Below are 25905 nucleotides of genomic sequence, written 5' to 3' on the forward strand. Positions count from 1 at the left end.
ATTGCAGTAAACAGATATTGTATTTTTTACAAATTGAAGGTTTGTGGCAACCCTGCATCCAGTGAGTCTAATGGTGCCATTTTTCCAACAGCGTTTGCTCACTTCATGTCTCTGTCACATTTTGGTAATTTTTGAAACTTTTTCATCATTATTATATTTTTTATGGTGATCTGTAATCAGTGTGATCAGTGATCATTGATCTTACTATCATAATTACTTTGGGGTGCCAAGAACCATGCCCATATAAGACGGTAAACTTAATCAATAAATGTTGTGTGTGTTCTCACTGTTCCACCGACCAGCCGTTCCTCCATCTCTTTCCCTCTCCTTGGAGAAAGGAGACACAGCCATATTGAAATTAGGTTGGGTAGTAACCCTACAATGGCCTCTAAGTGTTCACGTGAAAGGAAGAGTCACACATCTCCCACTTTAAATCAAAAGCTGGAAATGGCTAAGCCTAGTGAGGAAGGCATGTTGAAAGCTGAGATAAGCTGAAAGCTAGGCCTCTTGCACCCAATAGGTAGCCAAGTTGTGAATGCAAAGAAGAAGTTCTTGAAGGAAATTAGAAGTGCTACTCCAGTGAACACACATATGATAAGAATGCAAAACAGCCTATTGCTGATATGAAGAAAGTTTTAGTGGTCTGGATAGAAGATCAAACCAGCCACAACGTTCCCTTAAGCCAAAGCCTAATCCAGAGCAAGGCCCCAACTTTCTTCCGTTCTTTGAAGTCTGAGAGAGATGAGGAAGCTGCATAAGAAAAGTTTGAAGCTAGCAGAGGTTGGTTCATGAACTTTAAGGAAAGAGGCCGTCTCCATAACATAAATGTGCAAGGTGAAACAGTAAGTGCTGACGTAGAAGCTGCAGCAAGTTCTCCAGAAGACGTAGCTAAGATCATTAACGAAGGGGGCTACTCTAAACAACAGATTTTTGCTGTATTGGAAGTAGATGCCATCTAGGACTTTCATGGCTACAGAGGAGAAGTCAATGCCTGGCTTCAAAGCTTCAAAGGACAGGCTGACTCTCTTGTTAAGGGCTGATGCAACTGGCAAATTTAAGTTGAAGCCAATGCTCATTTGCTATTCTGAAAATCCTGGGGCCCTTATGACTTATGCTAAATCTATTCCGCCTGTGCTCTATAAATGGAACAACAAAGCCTGAGTGACAGCAGATCTGTTTACAACATGGTTTACTGAGTATTTTAAGCCCACTATTGAGACCTATTGCTCAGAAAAAAAGAAGTCCTTTCAGAATATTACTGCTCATTCACACTGTACCTGGTCACCCAAGGGCTCTGACGGAGATGTATGAGATGAATGTTGTTTTCATGCCTGCTAACACAACATCCATTCTGTAGGCCATGAATCAAGAAGTAATTTTGACTTTCAAGTCTTATTATTTAAGAAATACATTTTGTAAGGTGATAGCTGCCATAGATAGTGATGCCTCTGATAGATCTGGGCAAAGTAAATTGAAAACCTTCTGGAAAGGATTCACCATCCTTTCTATCTAGAATATGCCATTAAGAACATTCATGATTCATGGGAAGAGGTCAAAATACCAACATTAACAGGAGTTTGGAAGAAATTGGTTCCAACCCTCATGGATGACTTTGAGGGGTTCAAGACTTCGATGGAGGAAGTAACTACATACGGGGTGGAAATAGCAAGAGAACCAGAGTTAGACGTGAAGCCTGAAGATGTGACTGAATTGCTGCAATTTCATAATAAAACTTTAATGGATGAGGAATTGCCTTTAATGGATGAGCAAAGAAAGTGGTTTCTTGAGATGGAATCTACTCCTGGTGAATATGCTGTGAGGATTGTGGAAATGACAACAATGGATTTAGAATATTACATAAACTTCATTGCTAAAGCAGGGGCAGTGTTTGAGAGGGTTGAATCCAATTTTGAAAGAAGTTCTACTGTGGGTAAAATGTTATCAAACAACACTGCATGCTACAGAGAAATTCTTCATGAAAGGAGTCAATCAGAATGGCAAACTTCATTGTTTTCTCTCTCTCTCTTTTTCTTTTCTTTTTTTTTTTTTTGGTGAGGAAGATTGGCCCTGAGCTAACATCTGTGCCAGTCTTCCTCTATTTTGTATGTGGCAGCTGCCACAGCGTGGCTTGATGAGTGGTGTGCAGGTCTGTGCCCAGGATCTGAACCTGCGAACCCCAGGCCACCAAAGCAGAGCACATGAACCCAACCACTACACTACTGGGCCGACCCTGTTGTGTCTTTTAAACATTGCCACAGCCACTCCAACCTTCAGCAACCGCCACCCTGATCAGTCAGCCACCATCAACATCAAGGCAAGACCCTCCACCAGCGAAGCGATTGCAACTTGCTGAAGGCACAGGTAATGGTTAGCATTTTTTAGCAGTCAAGTATTGTTTTAATCAAGGTATGTACATTGTCTTTTTAGACGTAATACTGTTACACACTTAATAGACTACAGTATAGTGTAAACATAACTTTTAGATGCACTTGGAAACAAAAAAATCTGTGTGACTCACTTTATTGTGATGTTTGCCTTATTGTGGTCGTCTGGAACTGAACCTGCAGTATCTCCGAGGTACACCTGTATTAGATTGTTAACATAAATTCTCAGGTGGGCCGTGCAGACTGTTGTAGGTTAAAATTTTGAAAAGAAAGCTTTGTTTAAAGCTTTACTTACAAATTAAGAGAAAGAGTACCAGAGGAAAGAAGTTACCTTTAAAAATGAAATTCAGACAGTATGATTGTAAATTGAAAGAAGAAAACTGTTCCCATTCAAAATTTCTGAGTTTGTACACATAAGAAAGCTAGCTTTTAAAGTTTTACTTCTGCTCTCCAAGTTTCTAAAATTCAGGCCAAATATTACTGTCAAGTCAGCCTTTACAGAACAACGATTTCACTCCCTCCTCCTCTTAAGTAAAAGTTCCAGTGGCTTTGCCACTGTCCAGCACAATAAGGAGACGGTCTCTGGCTGTCTTTAAAGACTCTTCATGGTCTGGCCCCTCTTGCCTAGCAAACCAGATTTTCCCAGCTCTTCTCCACTAGTCTCTGTGTTTTGGTTGGGTCATTTGTCACTGTCTCCATCTCATGTAATCTGATTCCCCGCAGGGTAAACTATTGCAATCCTTGCCCCAAAGGATTACTAGTCCCAGTTCTTAAAACCCCAGCTCAAGAGCTCCCTCTCCCAAAGAGTTTTTTCTAACAGCAACACCTTACCCTCATTTCTGGTCGTTGTAACACCGTAATACGTCAGATCTGGCCAACAGCTCAGCTTTCAATTGTATGCTGTCCTAGAATATTTTCGTATTGTCTCTGGTATTTTCTGCCTTTCCCTTCTAAGTAGATTGCACTCTTTTTGAGGGCAGACACAATGGTTAAATTGTGGCTATATTTGCTATTGCTTCTTGAATATACTGGTTACGTCGTAGAACTCAGTGAATTTACTTTCTGGTACATATTTTTTCTTATTTTAAAAGTAATAGCACACCCTTAGAATAAATTCCTTAGCATGGATTTACTGGATCAAAGTATATAAACATTTTACTGGCCCAAAAAATTAAAACTGATAAAGAGCATGAATAGATAAGACACACAAATAAAATTCACAAAGAAGCATGTTATACAGTGGTCAGCCAAGTATGCAGTGGAAATGGTCTCCCAGATCCCGTTTACAGGAGAATTCTCTTCTTCTTGAGCCAGTCTGAAGTCCAATGAATGAGGGCTTGTTGAGTTGCAAGCGAGATCATGGGCAAGGGGCATTCACAGCTGTCAGGTAGAGGCAGCTTGTTTCCAGTAAAGGCTGGAAGCAGACTGCAAAGAGGGGGGCCGAGTTCCTGAGGCAGCTGCAGCGGCCACGATGTGCCACATGCCACCGAGGACCACGAGGGCACAAGGGCAGCGTGCTCTCACACAAGAGCTGCTCCCTTTTCTTCAAGCCACTGCCTAGAAATTAGGTTAGAATAGCAACAGCGTCTCATACGCTTAAGAAGACATTTTTATTCTCCAATAATATAGGGCTTGTGAAGAAACGTTACACAGCTGTCCTGTCTTCTCTTTGTTCAGGCAGAAGAACAGTAGATAGAAATGGGCCGAAATGATTATATGGTATCATGGATTTTTAATTTTATAAGCTAAGTAGTATATTTGATAAGTGTTTTTCTAAGAGATTTCAGAGTGGCAGAATACTAAATCAAGTTACTGCTGCTAGGGAGAGCGGAGGGTGGGACAGTCAACTTTCACTTTAAAATGCTCTTTGGCATGAATTCTTATAAAAGCATGGTCATTTTTCTATACAGGTAGCTTTAAAGAGTTACTAAATCTCTTTTATTAACAGAGAATAACTGCACATCTTATGTTCACTTATACCTTTAATTTTTAAAACCATTTTTTAATTCTCAGAATTTCTTTGCCATATGTGCTTTATTCCCATTTGATAGATGAAGAAATTGAGACACAAGACAGCAGATAACTTGTCTGAGGCATCAAGTTAGTGATGAAGCCAAAGCTAGAACCCGAGTCTCCTGTATTCTAGTTGAATTATAGTCTTTTCTACTTTCTACTGGTCTTCAGGTGCTGACTAAATTCTTCATCTGAGAAGAAAATAACCATAGGAATCTTAAAGTTCTCAGAACTTTGTCTGGAATGAACTTCTTCCACCTCAATGTTCTGTTGAAATTTCAACAATATAAGTAAACTTTATTAATGTATTTTCCTCCATGATTTACTGTAATTGTTAAAATTTTCTTCTGTGTTTTCAAAACTGATTTCTGATTTGCCATTTATCATCACCAAGATGTAAAAGTGAAAAGATTTTTTTGTCTCCAAGTTTTTCTTTTTTTAGTAAAAGAATTAAAAAGACAAAGCAAAATATACAACTTTATAAATGAATCATGTATAATCCATATGTGTTTTTGAATAGAGAATTGGGGAAGGATACACATTTCATGCTGATTCACTGGATGCAGGTTTCTGGTTCCAGGTGTGCACTAGTCTGAGCTCTGGGCCGTCTTAGATGCATGCATAAGGTGTGGCATTGTGCACCTGTCAGAGACATTGCTTAGGTAGTAAAAAGTCACAAACTAAGAAACTGGAAATAATAATGCCTCGCACATATAATGCCAGGCATGGTTCTAAGTGCTTAGTATATATTAACTTAATTAATCTTCCCAAAAAACCATGGGATAGATACTAGCGCTATTTTCATTTTATAGATGGGAAGCTGTGGCATACAGTGACAAAGTGACATGTCACCACAGATCCCAAAAGCTGCAGAGCTGGACTTAAACCTGGTAGTCTGCAAGCTGCTCTCCACCACAGCACGCTAGCGCCTCTCTAGAAGGGAAAGCTCTGGGGTTTACAAAATTTCCATTATCTCAAATAGTTCTCTTAGAATCATTTTCCAGCTTTTGTTTGCCCTCACAACTTGACCAATATCAATGACATTTGAGGGGATCAGGTCTCCAGGTGGTAGCAGTGATGTGCACATTTCACCGCTCTTAATTTAAGCAATGCTTAGTCTCCTTGCTCTCCTAGTAACTGCATGATATCTAACTCCTTGTTTATTTTCTTTCACTCAGAATTCAATCTTGAAATATACTAAGTTAATAAAGGGCAAGATGAAAAGAGAGAATGGAAGGTTTCAAATGTCAGCCTGAGGGTCCTGTGAATGTGTACTCTCTGTTCCCCGCCCACCTCCCCCTTTGGAAAGCATCCCCAACACCAGGCAGGTGCTCCCAGTGAGGGCCCAATCAGATGCAAATTTCTGGTCCCAAGTTAAGATTTTTTTTCTTCGTGTTATCTATCACCCAGCCTTGAGCTAACTAGAAGGACCCTCCACCTCCAAAGAGAAGGCACTTCATTTTCACACCCTCAGGCCAGTGATGAAGACAGGATAAGAGGCCCTTTGAGGATTAGATATTATGTGACAGACCTTTAGAACAAACATTTATCGGGGTGTTATTTTGTATAAGGCAATTGCAAAGAGCAATCTCCTCTCTCTAATGGGTGGTAGACTTCTGAAATCCTGCTAATGAAGTTTAACAGTGAGGATTAGGACTTGAGACTGGAGGAATTGGAAGAGGCTGGCTGGAGGACACTCGATTTGCCTTGATTCCAGACGAGTTTAGAATGCCTAAAAAGGAAACTTTTGGTTTTTCAGCCAACATGCCTCTAACCTGGCTCGCTATATTTGGGTTTTCCAGACTAATATTAATAATTTAAGACTTCTATTCAAAGCCTGCAAAGTCACTTTGCTCAGTGCTTCTGAAGAAGTTTCAATTCTCAGCCTGGTTTCACTGCGTAAAATACTTGACAACACGGTGAGAACTATTCAGATTTTCAAAAATCTCATCGTTGATCTGACCATCTGACCCTGGCTTTAGAGAAGTCGCTATTCATCATTCTCAGGAACTTTGGCACCAGGTCCAGGAAGACAGCCCACAGGGGGCCTGATTTCTCCCACTGCCACTCCTCAATGCCTGGCAAACTGGTTAACTCCTTAAAATGTTAGGAAATGTAAGCTATTAAAATTACAGAACTGGAGAAATGGTCCCAGGACATGTGACGTACACCGTGTGACTTGTTTCAATGGTTGTTCCCGTGGAAACCTGTTACACCTATTCCAGCAACATTGATTTCTGTGCCCTGTCCCAGTTGCTCACACTCAACGCAGGGTGAGGCCTGACCACCACCACCGGCCGGAAGGAGAAACCCAGGGCACCCACTGGCATGCAGAGCAGATGTCCAGGATCTGGGAAGTGAATAGTTTGCTTTTAGGCTGCACTTTAGTTTGCCTGAGAGAGATGTTGCTTAGCTGTGTAGGAATTTGGCTGTTTGCTATAAAAGAACCGTTGTCACTTTGAATGAATGCATGTGTGTGCATAGAAAACAGGGAGAGAAAGTTTTATTTTTCATAGCACGTTGGTTCTCACTGTCTGCATCTTATCCATACTCAAGTGCTGTGTTTGTTTGCTGTAGTTTTACCAGTTGAGGTCCATTTTCCTCAGGGCTGATACACTCTCCAAATTCAATTGTAAGGCGAAAATTGGTGTTTTGAAACTGAGTAAATCCTGAAACTGCTCTTAAGTAGAAGTATTTCATGTTCCACAAATGTGAATGGACTGCTTTAAGTGGAAAAGGAATGCAAGTTTTAGTTTGCCAAATAAAATCTGGGGAATCATGGAATAGTGGAAAAACTTTTCTTTTTTCTCCCTTTCTATTATTTAGTAAAAATAAGCAAATTTTTACTGATGGTGAATTTTTGAAGTATCTCACGCACTTTTGAATAAATTATTCTTGTGTTTGACTTTTCTCTTGGGAGACTCCTCTCTCCTTGGGAGGCAGTAAGGGAGCCTCAATAGAATGCAGTATGTATCTGTCATTTTCTATGGAATCAAAATCAAGTTTTCTAGAAAACGTTCTTGTAACTTGTGCCACAAAATCATGAAATTAGTAGGTTTAAAGAAATTTGGCTATGGATTCACGGAGATAAAAGCGAAGACAAATGTATGTGTGGTAGGCAGTGTGAGTGAACTGGCGTCTCTGTGCTTGGATAACAGAGCCCAACCACCTTGGTCTGCTGCCCGCCCCTAGGGCCCCTTCCTCCTAGTCTCTCCAGCCATTTTGTCTTTGCTGATTAAAATCCTCCTTGAAGAGGGGCCGGCCCAGTGGCGCAGGAGTTAAGTTCACACGTTCTGCTTTGGTGGCCTGGGGTCTGCTGGCCCGAATCCTGGGTGCAGACCTACGCACTGCTTATCAAGCCGTGCTGTGGCAGGCGTCCCACGTATAAAGTAGAGGAAGATGGGCGTGGATGTTAGCTCAGGGCTAATCTCCTTCTTCTTCAAAAAATCCTCCTTAAAGGCTTCTTCTAGTTTGTGTTTTTTATATGCAACGTGTTTTCACATCACTTTTGGGAGTCTCCTTTGGGAGGCTCATTAGGAACCTTCTCCTGGATTCTGGAGCTTCTTCTGAGGGCTGTGTCCCCGACATCTGGGATGTCATCAGAGCCTGGACATTGAGTCAATACTTAAAAGTATAGCTAACAAAGCCCTTTGCCTCTGATATTTATTTTGTTTCTTATTTGGCTAACTATTTTGTCTTGATTTTTAAATTTTTGTTTTGGTGCTTGCCAATAGCTCTCTCTCAACAACAACTGGAATATTCCTTCCACTTCCTTACTTTAAAGAGAGAGCAGAGATGTTTAAATTAGTCATGGGATAAATTCTGGTGTGACTGACAACTTGCCCTCAAGTCTTCTACTCTTTTTTTCTTCTGGAAAATAGACGTTATTTCACTATTCAAGCAATAGTATTGCTTGAATTTTTAAAGTAATTTTTTGGAACAGTTTTAGATTTACACAAAAATTATGAAAATAGTACAGAGAGTTCTCACATACTCTGCATCCAGTTTCCTCTATTATTGACATCTTATGTTAGTGTGGGATATTTGTTACAATTAATGAAGCAATACATTATCATTAACTGAAATTCATACTTTATACAGATTTCCTAAGTTTTTACCTAATATCCTTTTTCAGTTCCAGATCCCATCCAAGATCCACCTTACATTTAGTGGTCACATCTCTTTAGGCTCCTCTGGGCTGTGACAGTTTCCCAGACCTTCCTTGTTTTTGATGACCTCAACAATTTTGAGGAGTACTGGTCAGGTATTTTATAGAATACTCCTCAATTGTTCTGTTGTGTTTTTTTCCTGATGTTTTTCTCATGATGAATTTAGCATGGAGTTAGGGGTTTATAGGAAGACCACAGGGGTAAAGTGCTGTTTTCATCACATCATATCAAGGGTACCTACAGTCAACATGACATCACTGTTGATGTCGACTTTGATGACCTGGCTAAAGAAGTGTTTGTCAAGTCTCTGCACTGTAAAATTACTTTTCCCACTTTCCACACTGCACTTTTTGGAATGAAGTTACTGTGTGCAGCAAACCCTTCAGGAATGGAGAGTTATGCTTCACCTCCTTAATGGTAGACTATCCACATTATTTGGAATTCTTCTCCACGGGAGATTGGTCTCTTCTCCCCTATTTATTTATTTACTCAATCATTTATTTGTATCAGTATGCACTCATGGATATTTACTTTACACCTTGGATTATAATATAATACTAATCTATTTATTTTGTAGCCCCAATTATTCCAGCTTTGCTTTTAGGAGTTCTTTCATTTGGCTCCTTTGGCATATTCTCATCAATGTGAGTATTTTTTTGAGCATTTTCTTATTTCTTGGTACTACAAAATGCCCCAGACTTATCTTGTCTATTCCTTGTCCCAGTCCTAGAATCAACCATTTCTCCAGAAGCTCTGGTTCCTTTTATTGGTGAATAGTGTTAGAAACCAAGATCTGGGCACTGGTTTTGCTTTTTGCTTCTGGGATATCATTGCTTCTATGTCCTTTTAGCTGACAGAGCAAGGAAACATATGTGTGTATACTAACCCATGTATACACATAAATCTATAAGTATTTCTATGTGTGACCATCCATATCTATAATTAAACTAAATATTAGTTCATGCTGAAGTATCCAACCTAATACATTACCACATTGTTTACTCTAGTGTCTTCTTCTTGCTTCTCTGTAAACTCCCACTCCAACAGTGAGAAATATGACTCTCATCATCTGCCATCCATTTGCTTAATTGTTCAATTCCAGTATACATGTGTCACAGTATTAGAATTGTTAACCTGAACCCCCATGGGGAACAACTTTATCAATTAGAGCACAGTGCTCATATACTGTTTTGTTTGCCTTTAGTCTTGTGAACTTCACTCATTTCCAAAGTTACTTAGATCAGTACCTTTCCCTCCAACGCCTTCAGTAAGGTTGTTCATACATTTGTAATACAGTTAGATTCTCTTGTCATAGTCTGAATTCCATTCTGGGATACCCCACTTCCTAAATGATTTTTTTATTTGCATATATTAAGGATCACTCTAAGCTGTAAAGTTCTATAGGTTTTCACAAATGCATAGTGTTGTATATGCACAATTATGATATCATACAGAACAGTTTCACCACCCCAAAAAAAATCCCCTGTGCTTCACCTATTCAAAGCGCCTCCCAATGCTTGTAAGCACTCATCTTTATCATTGTTTTGCCTTTCCAGAATGTCATATAATTGAAAGCACACTGTATGTAGCATTTTCAGACTGGATTCTTTCACTCAGTAATATGTAATAAAATTCATTCATGTCTTTTTGTGGTTTGATAGCTCATTTCTTTTTATCCATGAATAATATTCCATTGTATGGATATACTGCAGTTTGTTTGTCCATTCACCTATTGAGGCATATTCTTTAGATGCTTCCAGTACTTGGCAATTGTGAATAAAGGTGCTATAAACATTCACATGCAGGTGTTTGTTATGGACAAAAGTTTTCAAATAAGTAGGATAAATATCTAGGAACATGATTACAGAATCATATAAGACTATGTTTAGCTTTTTAAGAAACTGCCCCACTGTCTTCCAAATTGCTATATTATTTTTCATTCCCACCAGCAATGAATGAGGTCTTATTGCTTCACACCCTGGACAGCACTTGGTATTGTCAGATTTGGGGATTTTAGCCACTCTCATAAGTATGTTGTGGTGTCTTATTGTTAAGGATGTTCTATGTTTAACTTTCCCCTGAGAGAATAGCTAAATACTTAAGAGAGTGTGTTGAAAGCTGACATATGCTACCTTTTCATTAGAATTTTTGAAGAGTTATATTGAAAGTCTTCTAAAATAAAAATTTAGGGGCCAGCCCAGTGAAGTAGCAAAGTTCGTGCACTCCACTTCAGTAGCCCAGGGTTCACTGGTTCAGATCCCAGGCATGGACCTGCACAGTGCTTATCAAGCCATGCTGTGGCAGGTGTCCCACATATAAAATAGAGGAAGATGGGCACAGGTGTTAGCTCAGGGCCAGTCTTCCTCAGCAAAAAGAGGAGGATTAACAGTGTATGTTAGCTCAGGGTTAATCTTCCTCAAAAAAAAATTAACTATAATGTAAGCATATATGGTTTAGTAAGTCAAACCTTTACAGTATATGTTTGTTTAGTTGGTGTATAGCCTCTTTATGATGTGAAAATTCCAAAGAATAAATTATTAGAGATGCAATCAAAAATTATTAATTTACTATTTATTGGACACTTTCTATGGAAATAAATAGAAAGAAACAATATTCAAGTTCTTGTTATACAAATTTATAATCTATTAGGTTTGAAAGAACCTTGAAATAACGATCCTAGATAAAGTTGATGGAGAAGATTCATTCTTTTTTTTTCAAGATTGACCCTGAGCTAATATCTGTTGCCAATCTTTTTTTTCTTCTTCTACTCCCCAAAGCCCCCCAGTACATAGTTGTACATTCTAGTTTTAGGTCCTTCTGGTTTTACTATGTGGGACGCCACCTCAGCATGGGTTGATGAGCGGTGCTAGGGCCACACCCAGGATCAGAACCAGCAAAACCCTGGGCCGCTGAAGGGGAATTGCACGAACTTAGCTACTCAGCCACAGGGCCAGCTCCCACAATTCATTCTTGTTAGAAACTTGAGGGGAAAACTTTTTATTTAACCTTGTAGTATCTTTCTAAAAAATACAATTGGCATGAAAGGATATAAATTTTTATATTCCATTTTGTATTTTTAACATAAAAGAATATTAAATTCAACAAAAACTTTCTTTCAGTGGGACTTTTTGCATAGTTCTGGACTTCTGCCTTCTCTGCCCTTTATCCTGGCCCGAATTTCTGCCGTAAGGCCAGGTTAATCTTTGGCTGCTCCTGCAAAGAGCCAGGGAACTCATCTATCTTTGATTGTACAAGGAGGTAATTCCTCAGTCCTCCCTGGGATTTGGGTTGGGTAAGAATGATTTATGCTGGTAGGTAATTTTATTCACATTTCTTCATTGTCTTAGAAGGCTGAAGTTGAGTAATGATGTAACCTTTAACATCAGCAGGCCTATTTAACCCTACATTTGGTTTATTTAAGTTAATACCATCCGGTAGTTGCCTATTTTGATTTTCCCGAATCTTTGAACTTTGACCCCTCTTTATTCTTGATAAACCTGGGGTCTGCCCTTACCATCCTGCTTGGTCTCTTGAGATTTGCAAATTGCAGGTCTGATTTGGTTTAGAAAAGACATTCCTGTGCGTTTTAAAAAACCTCCACCCAGCAATTACTGATACAGTCACGGAATAGACTTGAAATCACCAGTTACAGGATAAAGGAAAGATAAATCAGTGGGAGTTGTGTCTACCTGTCATGAAATCTAGTTTTTGACCCTGAGAGTTAGGAAGTCTGACGGTCACCTACTGCTTTGTACTTGGTCTTTAACTCCTCGCACTGAGTGTAGCGCCCAGCGTGTTCCGTTTGAATGGCCAGCTGCTTTGGCCAGAGGATTGCCACAGTAATGCTGGGCTTCCAGGTATTCATGTGGGTGGTGTGAAGAACTGGAAGTGTTCCCAAAATTTTCTTAGTGTTCCATAATCACCTTCAGGTCTGACTCATTTGGGACTGTCATGTGCTGAGGCTAGAGCTGTGGATTTCAGGCAAAAATCCATCAGATGTCAGAAGTCAAACTGTCATTTCTGTCTGCCTGGAAGCCAATATCATCTCAAAGCACATTTCAACTTTAAATCCCCAGGGAAGAGAAAAGCGAGATCATTTACGCTGCATCAGTCCACAAGAATAACTTTTTATTAAAGCAGAAACAGCTCAGGATCATTGTAGAAAATTAGAAAGTAGAGCAAAAATGAAAATTAAAGCCTATCACATTCCCTTCACCTCAACTCACCATTGTAACACTTGTGATAGCCGTCTGAATATTTTTCTATATGTACAAGTAAGTACATTATTATTATTATTATTAGCAAAATGATATCATACTGTACACACTGTTTTGTGACTTTTCTGTCAGCCAACCATTTCCATTTTAATAAATTTTCTTCTCATGTACTATGCAAACCATTTTCAGATTTCCCCCAAATGTCTTTAGTGCTGGTTTTGCAAGTCAGTATCCAATATGATGTCATGCATTGCATGTGGTTGTTGTAACCTATGCATAAGGAAAATTTTCCATTTCTATCAGCAGTTTCTTTTTTTTTTTTTTTTATTTTTTAAAGAATTTTTTTTTTTTTTTAAAGATTTTATTTTTTCCTTTTTCTCCGCAAAGCCCCCCCGGTACATAGTTGTGTAGTCTTCGTTGTGGGTTCTTTTAGTTGTGGCATGTGGGATGCTGCCTCAGCGTGGTCTGATGAGCAGTGCCATGTCCGCGCCCAGGATTCGAACTAACGAAACACTGGGCCGCCTGCAGCGGAGCGCGTGAACTTAACCACTCGGCCACGGGGCCAGCCCCTATCAGCAGTTTCTTAGGAGATACCAAAACTGAATATTGTGTTTCATCAGAACTGATTTTAAGCAACTGACACGGATAAAACATCAGGGACTTTGAGAGACCCTTGTACATCAGAGCCTAGCTGATCCTAACTGAAGGCTTTTTCTTGACCAACAGACGATGGGGCTTGTTTTCACCAGTCTTTTACTGTGGACTCCACCCTATTCAGAGTGTTCATTCCTTAGTTAACATAACCAACACACCTATACCCCACCACCTTCAGCCCCCTGACTTGACCCCTGTGTGACTAGTCAGTGAATTTCTTTATTGGGGTGTGTTTCCTTGCCTGGTCAAGAAATAGTAAATTGACTTTGTATTTTCTTTTTCTTTGATCTCTGGTGATCTCTGCTTTATTCTTTGAACCTACAATATTAGAGAGATTAATTAGGAAGCTCTTGATGATGGTATCAGGATTATTAGGCACAATGAGTTGATCACTGAAAAGGTACGTTAAGTTGAGCCATTTGGTGACTCGCCCTGGAGAAGGTGGCTCAGCCCATGTGCCCAGCTTCCCCCTTCCAGGGCTCAGCTGATGCTGGCTTACATGTTGGCTCCTCCTCCAGGGCTGCGAGATGCCAGTGGTCCATTTTATGACGTTTTCCATTTAGGAATTCTAAATCTGTTTCTTTGAGGTTGGATAGAGCTGTCATGGGAACAATTCTTCTGAAGTTTGTTTATTTCACCAGTCTGCAGGTTTTCCCAGATTTGTTAGACAAATAGCTAGATTTTTGACCCATCTATGACAATGAGTAGAATTCCTAAGGCTTCTCAGGCTGCACCTTACATGATGCATAATTTTCTGAACTCGTCCAGGGTCTCAAATTGCATTTAGAAGCGCTTCATTTTGGTTTGACAAATCAATGTCTCTATTTCCTTTTAGCTTTAATGTAAAAAAAAAAAAAAGGATTTATTTCTAATTTTTGAAGTACGTATTGCAAATAGTAGAGCCGTGAGTCAGGGGGATGGTCCTTCTCTATTTTTTGTGGGACATGCTGTGTCCCACTGGGCAGAGTGTTTACTTGCTTCAAGGTTTAGTTTCCTCACCGCAAAATGGAGATAACACTCCTGTGGCAGAATTATTCCTAGGATTGAAAAATAGAACTGCTGGAAAGCATTTTATGGTACTAAATAAATGTTTTATGGACTAAATAAATGTTTTGTGGACTGAAAACAATTTATTACTTTAACTTGCAATTTCTGTTATCTTTTTAAGTGAGTTATTATAAATGATCCCAAGAAATAGTTGGCAAAGCTCCAGATGTGGGGAGACGAAAAGGTGTTGCAGACCTTGCTGTGCTTCGAGGCCCTTTAGTTCAAGGTCTGCAGGGCTTTCACACACCTTGGAGTCTGCCCTCTAGCAGGGCGATCAGGCTTCCCCTGAGAAAGCGACAAGTGCCAGAGGGAGCCATCTACTGAGATCACTTTTCATTACACCAGGAAAATTTTGTATTTAGAATAGAAAAACTATAGCATAACACATGTTGGTAGGAGGTAATAATCTTAGTAACAATGATTATGATGGTAATGGCTAATTTTTTGTGTATATCAACTATAGCATCAGGCACTGTTCCAAGTGCTTTATGTACATTAACTCTTAATTCTTACTCTAGCGTCATTAGGACAACACTATGATAATCATTTAGGCTGGTACTTCTTTTTGCTGTTTTTACTTTACCTTTTTTGTTATGGTAAAATACATATAACATAAAGTTGGCCATTTTAACCATTTTTAAGTGTATAGTTCAGTAGCACTAAGTATATTCACACTGTTGCATACATCGCTATCATTCATCTCCAGAACTGTTTCATCTCCCCAAACTGAAACTCTGTATCCGTTAAACACTAAGTCTTCAACGGCCCCTCCCCCAGCCCCTGGAAACCACCATTCTACTCTCTGTGTCTGTGTGACTATTCTGGGTCCCCCATGTAAGTGGAATCATATAACATCTGTCCTTTTGTGTCTGGCTTATTTGACTCAGTATAACATCCTCAAGGTTCGTCTGTATTATAGTATGTGTCAGAATTTTGTTCCTTTCTAGGCTGGATAATATTTTATTGTATGTATATACAACATTTTGTTTATCCATTTATCCATCTGAACACGTGGGTTGTGTCCACCTTTTGGCTATTGTGGTTAATGCTGCTATGATCAAGGGTGTACAAACATCTCTTCAAGTCCTGCTTTCAGTTCTTTTGGGTATGTGGCCAGGAGTGGAATTTCTGAATTATATGGTAATTCTACATTTCGTTTTTTGACGCATCACCATTTGATTTTCCATGGTGGCTGTTACCATTTTACATTCTCATAAACAGTGCACAAGGGTTCCAGTTTCTCCACATCCTTTGCAATACTTGTTATTTTCTAGGCTGGTAATTCTTGAGAAAAGTCTAGCAACTTGATGGAAATAGAACAGAATTGAAGCAATTTATGGTATTCACAAATACAAAGCCTTACAGTGTTGTACTTCAACAATGCATACCTTTGATGGGTAATCTTATGAGAAATTTGAACTTCTTTCAGTATTTGACTATTGCTGGGGACGTTGTTTTTAATTAATGAAAAGACCTGCAGTATGCTTGGGGAAAATGCATGAGGTTTTTATGCTAAAAATGGCTTAGATTAATTTAATTATTATTCCCACATGGGACTGAAGAGAGCTCTGTCACCTCAGGATAGCTGATCTCATTCATGTGAGAAACTAACTATTTTGAAGTCAGAACTGAACATAGTTTTACAAAAAGAAAATATTAACAAAAAAAGACATTAAAAGGTTTGGAAAAAGATCCAAAAGGCTTTCCGGACATCAAATAACTCTTACAAATCAGTTAACCAAAATGAAATAGCCATACAGGCTATGTTCATTTGAATTATTCATGGATTCAGAAGTCAAGGGGAAGGAGAGTGAGGCTTCATGAGTAAGGAAGCCCTCTTTCAGTAATATTTGCTCACCCAGACACTCAGTATATATTTTTAATGCTTTTCATATTCTATCTATGGTATTTAATCTCTTCTGAGATGGGGATCTCTATTATGAATTATTTTAAATCATTCTGCAAAATAAAATTCTTTTTCATATCAGCAACCTTTTCTTCTTTTTGAAGAAGATTAGCCCTGAGGTAACATCTGCCACCAATCCTCCTCTTTTTGCTGAGGAAGACTGGCCCTGAGCTAACATCCATGCCCATCTTCCTCTACTTTATATGTGGGATGCCTGCCACAGCATGGCTTGACAAGTGGTGCATAAGTCTGCCCCGGGGATCCAAACCGGTGAACCCCGGCTGCTGAAGCAGAACGCATGAGCTTAACCATTCCGTCAACAGGCCGCCCCAGCAACCTTTTGTTTTTTGAGGAGTAAGGCGAGGAGCATGTGTTATACCTTAAAATTGGACCGTTAAAAGCTAACCGTGAAGCTTTTCAAAGATCTGCTGTCTTCTGTGGTTGTGACAGTAATTGTCCCTTTTCTGCCACTTACAGAGGATTGTGCCCTGGAGCAGTCAGCTTCCTCAGCTTGTTTCCTCTTGTTCAGAACACGGGGCTGTGTTTGCTCTTCACCTTTGCCGGGTAAACTTACTGTGAAAGAACCACAAATGTTCTCTCCTCCCTTTCTGTTGCCATCATCCATTCACACTACTAAGAGTCATTTCTTTCTTTTCTTTTCTTTTTTTTTTTGAGGAAGATTAGCCCTGAGCTAATTATTACCAGTCCTCCTCTTTTTTGCTGAGGAAGCCTGGCCCTGAGCTAACATCATGCCCATCTTCCTCTACTTTATACGTGGGACGCCTACCACGGCAGGGTGTGCCAAGCGGTGCCATGTCCGCACCCGGGATCAGAATCGGCGAACCCGGGGCCGCCGAGCGGAATATGCGAACTTAACCGCTGCACCACCAGACCAGCCCCAAGAGTCATTTTTTTCGAACGTGATGAACCAGTGATGCAGAAGCATCACAATACCAAAAAAAGTGCAGAAAGTTTGTCATAAAAATCACCTGTGAATGTCAAATCAGTATGCTGTGCACCCAAAACTAATATAATACTGTATGTCAGTTATACCTCAATAAAAAACAGGAATCATGTGTGAATCAAGAGTAACCCTAATTAGACGGTGAGGAGAACATAAAGAATTAAAATGTGATGTGACTGAAGTTTAGACTTGGAAAGCTCATCCTTAAGTTGGAAATGGAAAGAGACAATGGAAAGGAAATGAGTATTTACTGTAAAATTACTGTGTGCTATTTATTTTCCTGGATCTTTGGATAGTCAGCTTTAATAATCACAAATGTCCAGTGAAGTGGACAGTGTCATCTGCATTTCATGTATTAAGACATCTTAGCTTATTTAGAGAGTTTAGGTAATTTTCTGGAGGTTAAAAATATAGCAGTATTTCTCTGGACCAAACACTTCGAGTTCTTTTCTTTTGAGCTTTATTTTCAGTGTTTACATCTCAGCAAGACCATTGTCTTCTTTGGTTTGATCCGCTTGTTCATTGTTGTGTCTGTGGGTCCTTCACTCAAACATATTTGGGATTTGTCTTCAAAGTCAGTTTATCACAGAAAAATAAGTATCTCTGTGCTATTGACAGTTTTGTTATTATTTGCATCTTTGCTCATTTTTCCATTTTACTGTTGTTCCTTTTTCTCTTTGAGTTAGAGAAGATATGCTTTCTTTTATGACAAATTGCAAAAGTCTTTTTCTATGTTTATCATTTCTCTTTTGTTTATAGAGTTTTTTGCCATGCAGAATTTTTTTAAATCACATGATCATTTTAATAACTTTTTATTTGTGTTATGGCTTTGGCTTTTGTTATAATTAAGTTTAATTGAATTGCCATATTTAAAATGGTCATCTCCGTTCTTGGATTTTTAAAAACAATTATCCCATGTGCTCTTCTTGTCCTTACATTGTATCCTTTTTCTTTTTTCAGAATTTTAATCTTTCTGGAACTTATTGTAGTGTAGAAATTAAGGTAGAAATATGTTTCGCGTGGAACTGTGTCCCTCTAAAATTTTCACGTTGAACTGCTAATCCCCAGTGCCTGAGAATCTGACTTTATTTGGAAATAGTGTCATTGCACGTGTAGTTAGTTAAGAGGAGGACATAGTGGGGTAGAGTGGGCCCTGATCCAGTATGACTAGTGTTCCTAAAAAAAGGGGAAATGCAGACACAGACACCCACAGGGAGAACGTTGTGTGAAGATTGGAACTATGCTGCCACAAGCCAGAGCCAGAAGCTAGGAGGGATGACGGAGCAGGATCTTCCCTAGAGCCTTCAGAGGGAGCAGGGCCCTGCCAATACCTTGATTTTGGACTTCGAGCCTCCAGAATGTGAGAAAATAAATTCTTATTGTGTAAGCCACTCAGTTTGTGGTACTTTATTGTGGCAGCCCTAGCAAACCAATAAAGAATGCAGATGATTTTTTTCCACTTGGTTATCCAGTTATCCCAAGGCCATTGGTTTGTAAAGTCACTTTTATAATATATTAAATTCATGTGTGTATATGAGTTGACTTCTGTAATTTCCAATCTGTGCCATTGTCTGTTCACAAAAGGTAACCCAGTGTTTCAGGCACGGCTGCTTTACGCTGAGCTTTGACGTCTGGTAGGACAAAAACACTGCCATGACTCTCTAGTTTTTAAAGTATGTTTCTGGCTTTTCTGGTTTGATAATTTTTCCATATGAATTTTAGAAGTTTCTTTTTATTCAGTGTTCTTAAATATTGCTATAGTGTTTCCAAGTGTGTGCTATTTTTTCCCTTACCTTTCCTCTTTCAGAAATTATGGACTCAATCTAATTCTTTAATGATGGGGTATTTGTCTCTGCTACTTTTTCCTCTCCATTTGTATATTTTTCCTTTGGTGGTTCTTGTTACCTGGATTTTGGCATTTCTACATCTATCTATGATACTTCTTAACTCTTAAAATATTTTCTCTTTCTCTATCCTTTCTTCCTTTTTTTTCCCTGGGAGAGTTCCTCAATTTGATCTTCCAAATTCAATTTGATCTTCATTTGTATCCCTTTTACTTTTCATCCAGAGATGATCCAACTATTACATTTCTTATTCCTAATGTATTTTTAATGAAGGACTGACTTCAAGGGCACAAAATTGGATTAATCCTAATTCTTGTTCATTACACAGTCTCAAAATTTGTCCAAGTATTGCCTATTTATTAATTTACTTATAGATAATGATACGTTAAGCCCCTGTAAACCCACCGCCAAACACAAAAGTTAGAATCTTGACGATGACTGACATCTGACAATGGGTTCCGCATCCTGTGCTGCTCTTCCTTCCACCATAGGAAGTCATTAGCCTGAGTCCTGTGTTCATCATTCCCTTACTTTTTTATTGTATCCACATTTCCTAAAAAAATATCTTTTAATTTAATGTTTTTGTTAACTTTTAGAAAGGGTATCATGCTTTATGTCACTACTGGGAACTTACGTTCTTCACTTGTTATTATATTGCTAAGATTCTTCCATAGTGGTGTCTCCTGCTGTAGTTCATTTGTTTGGCTCCTGTATAATACTCCTTTGTGTGAATATTAATACATTATTTTTCATGCATTTTCTCTTTGATGGACATTTGGGTAGTTTGCAAGTTTTGCTGTTGTAAGCAATGCTACTATGAACATTCCTGTCCTGACGTACCTGTGTAAATCTTTCTCTCGGCATGTACCCAGATATGTGAATGTTCAGCTTCTAAAAATGATATTAAACTGTTTTCCAATGTGGCTACCCCAAATTGCACTCCCTTGAGCAACGTATGAGAAATCCTGTGGATTCACCTCCCTCCAATACTTTTTATTGTCACAGCTTTTTAATTTTAGCTAAACAAATGGATTTATAATGACTTCATGTCATGGTCACGATTTGTATTTTTCTTGTCTCTATGACGCTGGGCATCTCTTCATATCCTGGTTGTCCGAATATATTTTCTCTTCTGTGAAATACCTGTTTATACCTTTTGCCCATTTATCTATCAGGTTATATCTGTTTTTCTCATTGATTAATAGGAATTATTTATGTACTGTTGATATTAATTCTTTTTGGTTGCATGTAACTTTTTATTTTAAGATATATTTGATGTAAGAATTCTAAATTTTAATAGAGTTAAATTTATTAATCTTTCCTCATAAAGTTAGCTTTTTTGTGTCTTAAAAAATCTATCATAGTCTCAAGAGCCAAAAGAATTCACCTGTATATTCTACTAAGATTTTTGAAGTTTCATTTTCATCTTTGCATTGCCTTTAGGTAAGCTTGCCTGTTTTGAAAAGTTTACCTACATGGAATCATAGATTACATGTTCTTTTGTGACTGATTTTTTTCTCAATATTATGTTTCTTAGTTTCTCCATATTTTTGCATGTAGCTCTGCCACAGTTATCCATTTCATTGTTTTACAGTATTCTATTGTATAGATATTTCACAGTATATCTATTCTATTTTTATTTATATTTAAGTTGTTTCGCATTTTGGCTATTATAAATTATACGTCTCTAAACATTCTTGCCCTTTTCTTGATGTACCTTTAGGGTATCAAGGTGCATTTGTTGGGTAAATATCTAGAAGTACACTAGATGGGTCAAGGGCTTTGTTCAAATGTGATAGATCAGTAGCTCTCAAAGAGTGGTCCATAGATGCTGGGGGTCCCTTAAGCACTTTCAGGGAGTCTGTGATGTAACAACTATCGTCATAATCATAATGAGACATTATTTGCCCTTTTTCACTGTGATGACATTTGCACTAATGTTGCAAAAGTCATGTTGGGTAAAACCTCTAGTTTCTTAGCCTCACTCAAGGCGGTGGCACCAAACTTTACTAGTAGGCATTGTTTACTACTTCACTGCTGTGCACTGGCAGAAAAAATAAATAAATGTCAGTTTCATTTAAGAATGCCTGTGAGGACATAGCAAAAACTATTAATTCTATTAAATCTCAATCCTTGAGGACGTGTCTCTTTAACATTCTGTGTGATGAAATGAGAAGTACGCAAAAGGCTGTATTCTGAAGTATGGCGGTTCTCTCGAGGAAGAGTTCACTAAAATTTTGGAAACTTGTTTTTCTCACTGTGAGTTTAGTCAGTTTCCCATTGATTAAAGACTTTTTGGTGGGATCCAGCAGTGATAATGACAAACTTGACTTTATTTTTAATAACGTATGATGGAATGTGTTAATATTTGGAAGATCTTTATAAGCCACTGAACGAATATTTTCCTGATGACCTGTGCATTATATTGCAAAATCATGTATGGTTAAACACTACAGTCAAACTAAACTAAACCAGTAGATCTTAATGTAACAGAGCACAAAAATTTCCCTGATATGATTTCTGATTCCACGTTGCAACCTTTAAGAAACCACCACTTGCCAAGTTTTGGTATAATATCAAAGAAGAATACCCCAATTATCTGAGAATGCTAATAAAATACTCTTCACTCTTTCAACTACATATCTGTATGAGGTTGGACTTTTCTCATTAACTTCAATCAAAACAATATGTTGTTATATGTAGAGGACAGATGCTTAAGGTGGCCCCTGTGATCCCCACCTCCTGGTGTTTAAGCCCTGATGCAATCCTCCACTCTCAAGTGAGGGCAAGATTGATGACTTTCTTTTAACAAATAGAACATGGTGAAGGTGAAAGAACACACATGATCATATACTGGATTGCGTGATTACATTACTTTCGATTCTAGTGCTGTCTTGCTGGGATCTCACTCCCTTTTTGGCTATGAGGGAGCAAGTGGCCATGTTGGCAAACCCCACATGTCTAGAAACTGCAAGTCGCTTCCAGGAGCTGAGGATGGCCTCTGACCAATAACCAGCAAAAACTGAAGCTCTGAGTCTTATAGCACCATAAGGAACTGAATGCTGCCAACAATCATATGAGCTTAGAAGCAGATCTTTAATAAATAAATATTTGAAAATGTCTCAGTTTTAATTTCTAAATATGATAAATATTAATTGATATAACCTACGTGTATGGGCTGAATGTGTTCTCCCTGCCCACCTCTCGCCCCCTCCAACCAGTGCCTCAGGATGTGGCTGTATTTGGAGATGAGGCCTTTAAAGAGGTGATCAAGTTAAAATGAAGCCATTAGAGTGAGTCACAATCAAATCTGACTGGTGTCCTTATGAGAAGAAATTTGGACAGAAAGAGACACCAGGGGCTGGTGCGCAAAAAGGAAAGACTATCTGAGGACACAATGAGAAGGTGACCATTTGCAAGTCAAGGAAAGAGGGGCCTCAGGAGAAACCACACCTGCTGGCACCTTGATCTTGGACTTCCAGGCTGCAGAACTACAAGAAAATAAATATCTGTTGTTTAGGCTGCCCAGTCCGTGGTATTTTGTTATGGCAGCTATAGCAAACTAGCATGCCACATAAAAAACGTTCTTTTGAGTCATCAATAATTCTTAAGAGTGTGAAGGGGTCCTGAAAGCAAAACATTTGAGAACCACTGTGATGGACAATTGCCAAATTGTTTTCTAAAATGTTGTGCCAATTTATACTCCCGCCAGTAGTATGAGAATATTCCCATTGTTCTATATTCTCAGCAGAAAATTGGTATCGTCAGTCTTTTCAGTTTAAACAATTCTCATTTTAATTTGCATTTCCCTAATTACTTATGAGGTTGAGTACGTTTTCATCTACTTCTTGGCCATAGAACTCATAAGTGCCTGTCAAAGGCCTTGCCCATTTTCCTCCTGAGTTATCTTTATTTTTCTTAGGGATTTGGAATTCTTACATCCTTGACGCAGGTCCTTTGTTGTTTATTTATGTTCTAAGTATCTTCTACTCTCTCGCATATGTTTTCACTCACTGATTTGTGTCTTTTTATGAGCAGGAATTCTTAGTTTTTAATGTAGTCCAATATATAAAATCTTTTTCTTTTATCTTTTGTGCTTTTTGTGTGTTTAGAAAGGTTTCCTTACCACAGACCAGGAAGCTATTCTCCTGTGCTATCTTCTAGAAATTTTATTTGTTTTTCCTTTCACATTTTGATCTAAAACCTTTTTGGAATTTAGTTTTGCGTGTGGTGTGGGATGGGTTGGAGTCTAATTGTTTCCCACGTGGGTGTACCATTGCCCTGGTGCCATCCAGTAGAAGGCTGTTCTTTCCTCACCACTCTGCAACACACTCCTCTCAAATAGCAGACATTGGTTGTATGACAGTCTCTCTGGCTAATGAGTCTCTTCTACTGGTCTGTTTTCCTATCTTGATGCCAGCATCACACTGTCTTGTTATTGTAGTTTCATAAGTCTTCATATCTGGTAGAACAATTTTTTCACCTTTTACGTCTTCTTCAAGAGCTTGACTTTTCCTAGTCCCTAGCTCTCTATTTTAATTAGCTTCTCAAGTTACGCACGTACACACACACACACACACTTCATTGAGATTTTCATAGGCATTGCATTTAATCTATGGAGGATTTTGTGGAAGAATTGGTATTTTTACAATATTGAGTTTTCCAGTCCATGAACATAATATACCCCTCCATTTATTTATGTCTTCTCCAATTTCCTCGAATATTTATAGTCTTCTTTGTAGAAGTCTTGTGAATTTCTGTTAGATATATACTAGCTACTTGATGTTTTTATGCTACTATAAATGGTATATTAAAAAATATTTTCTAGCTCCTTTTACTGATTTAGGGAATTATAATTCATTTTTGTCTATTGGCCCTGTGTCCAGCAACTAAACTCACTTATTTATTTATTTTTTTGTGAGGAAGGTTGGCCCTGAGACAGCATCGTGCCAATCTTCCTCTCTTTTTTTTTTATATGGGATGCCACCACAGCCTGGCTTGACAATCAGTGCTAGGTGCACCCAGGATCTGAACCTGCGAACCCCACGCCACTAAAGCAGAGCATGCAAACATAACCACAACGCCACCGGGCCAGCGCCTCACTTATCTTTTTAAAAAAACTTCTTATTTAAAAAAATTCCAAACATATGCAAAAGTATACAGAATAGTACAGCAGACTCCCATCCCCATCACTCAGTTTGAATCATTATCAAATCATAGAATCTTGTTTCATTTCCCCACTCCCCCTCTCCAAAATACACAAAATATTTTGGGAAGTGCATCCCTGGTGCCCTGTTATTTAATTTGTATCTATGTCAGTATTAATTGAATGCATTAATTTTAAAAATGTATATGTAAATCCCTTTGGATTTTATTCCCACAAAATCATTATATTTAAATAAGATTTGTATTTCTCACTTTCCATGGCTTATACATTTCACTTTTTTTCTTGCCTTGCCATCCAGGTTAGCCCACCATTACCACAGAAGTAATGATAGCAGGCATCCTTGACTCATTCCAATCCCAGAAGGTAAGCTTCCAACATTTCACCAGTACATATGATGTTTGCTGTAGAGTTTTTGTAAATGCACTTTGGTTGGTAAAGGAAGTTCTTATCTATTTTTAGTTTGCTCTAAGAGTTTTTATCTATCAAGAATGGATGTTATGTTTTATCAACTGCTTTTTCCTGCATGTATTGAGATGTTCATATGATTTTTTTCTGTAATTTTATAATTAATTGATTAATTTAGTAGTTAATTGGTTGGTTAATTGATTTTTTAATATTAAACTAATCTTGTTTTCATGGAATATACTTAAGTGCAAAGTATTAGCTTATTTTCATTTGCTGGAATGAGTGTATTAATACTTGATTTAGAAAGTTGTGAGCGAGATGGCTTCATAATTTTCCCTTTTTGTAATGTCCTTGTCTTTTTTGGAATTGAAGTTATACCAGACTCCTAAGTAGAGTCAGGGGCATGGAAGAGTTTATGTTTAGAAGAATTTTACAAGGTATGAAAGAAAACAACTGAAAAAATTTTCATTTCCTTTTTAAAAATTTATTAGTGTAGTATAGATAAACAAAACAAATTTTTGTTTTTCTTTGTTTTTTACATCAAACCTTAAGAGTTAGGGGCCACCCCCATGGCTGAGTGGTTAAGTTCGTGAGCTCCACTTAGGCAGCCCAGGGTTTCACCAGTTTGGATCCTGGGTGTGGACCTAGCACCACTCATCAAGCCATGCTGAGGTCGAGTTCCACATAGCAGAGCCAGAAGGACCTAAAACTAGAATATACAACTATGTACTGGGGGGCTTTGGGGAGAAGCCCCAAAAAAGATTAAAAAAAGAATATTGACAATAAATGTTAGCTCAGGCACCAATCTTAGAAAAAACCCAAAAAACCCTTAAGAGTTAGTGGCTCACTGTCTGAGCCTATGAAAAAGCTTCTTAGGAATGCTCTAAAATCTTTGGAAAAATGGATCTGCAAAATTTCTAATGCAAGTGTCCTAGACCTCAAGCTCAAGTCTGCTGATAAGAATATGTTGAACATTGCATTATTGTGAGTTGAACACTCCAGGAGTGTGCACACACTGGGGAAGATGTCAGCATAATTTAGCATTTTCTCTCCCTTGACCAAGACTGAATACAGACCTAATAATGATTTTTTTTAATTGTGGTAAAATATACATAACATAAAATTTACCATCGTA

At 38.4% G+C, this 25905-nt stretch overlaps 1 long non-coding RNA gene across 3 annotated transcripts in view; it reads left to right on the forward strand.

The window, feature by feature from the left end:
* Window positions 1–25905, forward strand: part of LOC124227766 (uncharacterized) — a 99766-nt gene that overhangs the window by 47881 nt on the left and 25980 nt on the right. For 2 of the 3 annotated variants that reach the window (XR_006885546.1, XR_006885547.1), the window contains exons 1-2: window positions 2125–2361; window positions 24664–24728. This is a non-coding gene — a long non-coding RNA (uncharacterized LOC124227766). Of the gene's footprint in view, window positions 1–2124; window positions 2362–24663; window positions 24729–25905 lie in introns of those variants that run through there. The other variant, XR_006885548.1, reaches the window with a different exon arrangement.

Source organism: Equus quagga, chromosome 16 (assembly GCF_021613505.1).
Source record: "Equus quagga isolate Etosha38 chromosome 16, UCLA_HA_Equagga_1.0, whole genome shotgun sequence".
Taxonomy (NCBI): domain Eukaryota; kingdom Metazoa; phylum Chordata; class Mammalia; order Perissodactyla; family Equidae; genus Equus; species Equus quagga.